This window comes from Galeopterus variegatus, unplaced genomic scaffold (genome assembly GCF_000696425.1).
Source record: "Galeopterus variegatus unplaced genomic scaffold, G_variegatus-3.0.2 Scaffold47035, whole genome shotgun sequence".
Lineage (NCBI taxonomy): Eukaryota > Metazoa > Chordata > Mammalia > Dermoptera > Cynocephalidae > Galeopterus > Galeopterus variegatus.
This window is the reverse complement of record NW_007773146.1, coordinates 7174-11024: the sequence shown is the minus strand read 5'-3', so window position 1 is coordinate 11024 and position 3851 is coordinate 7174. Positions and strand designations below refer to the sequence as shown.

The 3851-nt window shown below is 41.7% G+C and overlaps 1 pseudogene; it reads left to right on the top strand.

Moving 5' to 3' along the window:
* The first annotated feature begins 1004 nt into the window (after nucleotides 1-1004).
* On the top strand, nucleotides 1005-2710 carry LOC103584212 (annotated as a pseudogene).
* The last annotated feature ends 1141 nt before the right edge of the window (nucleotides 2711-3851 follow it).

Below are 3851 nucleotides of genomic sequence, written 5' to 3'. Positions count from 1 at the left end.
CTTTTTTCCCTGAACAGATATCCAGTGGTTCACCTTTTACTGAAAAGAGTTTCCTTTTTCCAATGAACTGCCTTGACAAAGTCAAAAATCAATTAACTTGGTTAAAGCATGGTGCTGATAACTCCAAGATGAAGGGCTCATATCCCTGTACTGGCCACCTATAAAAAAATAAAAAATGAATTGACCAGGGCTGGCCAGTTAGCTCTGTTGGTTAGAATCTGGTGCTCATAACACCAAGGTCAAGGGCTTGGATCCCCATACCAGCCAGCCTCCAAAAATATATGCGTATGTCAGTTTATCAATTGACCACATATGTGTGACTCTGATTTTCTGAACCCCCTATTCTCCCCCTCCGCAGCTGGCCAGTGTGGGGATCCAAACCCTTGAACTTGGTGTTATCAGCACCATGCTCTTCCAAGTGAGCTAACTGGCCAGCCCTTGGGTTCTCCATTATGTTCCATTGCTCTGTATGTCTCTTCTTTCACCAGTACCACATTGTCTTGATTACAGTGGTAAGTCTTGAAATGAGGTGGTGTAAGTCCTCGAACTTTGTTCTTCATTTTCAAGATTATTTTGACTGATCTAGGTCCTTTGCCTTTCTATTCCAGGATTCAATTTTCTAGTATTTGTTAAAGATTTCTGTGTCTATACATCCTTCATGAGAGATACTAATTTGTAGCTTTCTTTCTTACAATGACTTTGGTTTGGGTATTTGCTTGATAATGACCTTATAAAATGAGTTGAAAGGACTCCCTCCTCCTCTTTTTTCTGAAAGAGTTCGTGTATTATTTCTTCCTTAAATGTTTATTGGAATTCACCAGTGAAGTCACGTGAACCTGGAGTTTTCTTTGTGGAAAGATATTTAAATATAAATTCTATTTAATTAATACATATAGGATATTTCAATTTTTTATTTCTTCATAAGAGAATTTTGTAAAAAATAAAAATATAATTTTTTTTAAAAAAGTTTTAAAAAGAGAATTTTGGTGTCAACCTATTTCATCTAAGTTAACCTATTAGGTCCCAGTCAGTCCAGAGGCTGCGGCTGCGGAGGAGCCACCAAAGAGAAGCTACAAAGTCCATGCCCGTTGCTGCAGCCGTGGCCCGCACTGTCCCTTGGCGGGCTGAGCTGGTCTCCAAAAATGCTTTGGGATCATCCTTCATTACTGCAGGGAACCTCCATGCCTCTAACACTCATCTTCAGAAGATTGGCACTGTTGAGATGTCTTCTATTCTTGAATAGCATATTCTTGGAGCTGATGCCTCTGTTGACCTTGAAGAAACTGGGCGTGTCTTAAGTATTGGTGATGGTGTTACCAGAGGACATGGGCTGAGGAATGTTCAAGCAGAAGAAATGGCAGACTTTTCTTCAGGCTTAAAGGGTCTGTCTTTGAACTTGAAACCTGACAATGTTGGTGTTGTGTTTGGAAGTGATAAACTAATTAAGGAAGGAGATGCTGTGAAGAGGACACGCACTGTTGTGGATGTTCCAGTTGGTGAAGAGCTGCTGAGTCATGTAGCAGATGCCCTTGGTAATGCCACTGATGGAAAAGGATCCAACTGGTTCCAAGACCCATAGGCAAGTTGGCCTGAAAGCCACTGGAACCATGCCTCAAATCTCTGTGCAGGAACCAATGCAGACTGGCATTAAGGCTGTGGAGAGCTTGGTACCAGTTGGTCATGGTCAGCGTGAGCTGATTATTGGTGACAGAAAGACTGGGAAATCATCAACTGCTTTTGACACAATGGTCAACCAGAAACATTTCAATGATGGATCTGGTGGAAAGAAGAAGCTGTACTGTGTCTGTGATGCTGTTGGTCAGAAGAGATCCACTGTTGCCCAGCTGGTGGAGACTCACAGTGCACATGCAGTGAAGCCCACCACCGTGTGTCGGCTACTGCTTCTGACGCTGCCTCACACAGCCCCTGGCTCCTTATTTTGGTTTCTTTGGGAGAGTGTTTTAGAGATAATGGTAAACATGCTTTGACCATCTACGACGACTTACCCAAACAGGCTGTTGCTTACCGTCAGGTGTCTCTACTGCTCCGCTGACCCCCTGGCTGCGAGGCTTGTCCTGGTGATGTGTTCTGCTACCTCCCAGCTGCCAGAGAGAGCAGCCAAAATGAATGATGCTTTTGGTGGTGGCTCCTTGACTGCTTTACCAGTCATCGAAACTCACGCTGGTGATGTGTCTACTGCCGTTCCAACAAATGTCATTTCCATCGCTCATGGATAGGACTTCTTGGAAACAGCATTGTTGTATAAAGGTATCTGCCCTGCCATTAACATTGGTTTGCTGGTGTCCTGTGTTGGATCTGCGACCCCAAGCAGGGTTATGAAGCAGATGGCAGGTACCGTGAGGCTGGAATTGGCTCAGTCTCTGAGGTTGCTGCTTTTGCCCAGGTAGGTTCTGACCTCAGTGCTGCCACTCAACAACTCTTGAGTCATGGTGTGCACCCAACTGAGTTGGTGAAGCAAGGACAGTATTCTCCCATGACTGTTGAAAAACAAGTGGCTGTTATGTATGCCGGTGTAAGGGGGTAACTTGATCAACTGGAGCCCAGCAAGATCAAGAAGTTTGAGAATGCTGTCAGCTGCCAACGTCCTGGTCTGTTGGGCAATATCAGGACTGATGGAAAGATTTCAGAAGAATCACATGCAAAACTGAAAAAGATTGTAACAAACTTCTTGACCGGATTTGCAGCTTAAATCCTATGGATTCACACCAAATACTGGTTTGGTTTTTGTTATCTTTTCTTCTAGTAAATCAGTTCCATTTGTGAAAGGATTACTCTCATACTCCTGATGTACAGAAATCACCTTAAAAATAAAGGTTCCATATTGTGTGGTGGCTTTCTGTAAAAAAAAAAAAAAAAAAAAAAAAAAAATTAACACATTGGCACGAAGGTGTTCATACTATTCTTTCATTATCCCTTTATTATCTGCAGAGATGTTCCTTCTTTTATCCTTGATACTGGTAATGTGCACATTCCCTTTCTTTCTTCTTGATCAGTCAAACTACAGGTTCAACCACCTTATTGGTTAGATGGTCTATGTGTTTGATAGATTGTGCTTCATTTCATTCATTTCTAAATATTTTCTAATTTCCTTTGCAACTTCTTTGACCCATGAGTCAGGAGGAAATGTGTTGTTTAATTTCCAGATATTTGGGGTTCTTTCATTAATTTCAAATTTAAGTCTGTTGTAGTAAAAAAAAGTATTCTACAGTTTTTCAACCACTTTAAATTTATCAAGACTTAATTTCTGGCCCAGGATCTATCTATTTTCTTCCGTAGGATCTATCTTGATAAATGTTTGGTGTGTACTTAAAAAGATACTGTTGTTCCACATTGCTATGCGTCAACTGTGTTCCCCAAAAGTTCATGTATTGGGAACTTCATTTCCATTGTAACAGTGTTTAGAGAGTGGGAAATCCAATTATGGTATTTGAAAGGTGGGGCCTTTAAGGCGATTAGATTGTGAGGACTGTGCCCTAGTGAACGGATTGATCCGTTTATGGAGTAATGGGCTGATGGTTTAATGGCTGGTTATGGGTGTGGCATTCCGACGGCCTTATAAGGAGAGTGAGTGAACAGGTTAGCTCTCTTGCTCAGCCCATGCTCACCATGTGACACCCTGTGTCATTGTAAAAGAAGGCCCTCACCAGCCTCCAAAACTGTAAGCAATAAGTTTCATTTCTTTATAAATTACCCAGTTTCAGGTTTTCTGTTATAAGCACCAGAAATGGACTAATGCACACATCTGTGTCCTTAGAGACTTTCCGTCTTCTCATTTTATTGATTATTGAGAGACCAGTATTGAAAGCTCTGACTAAAATTGTGAATGTGGA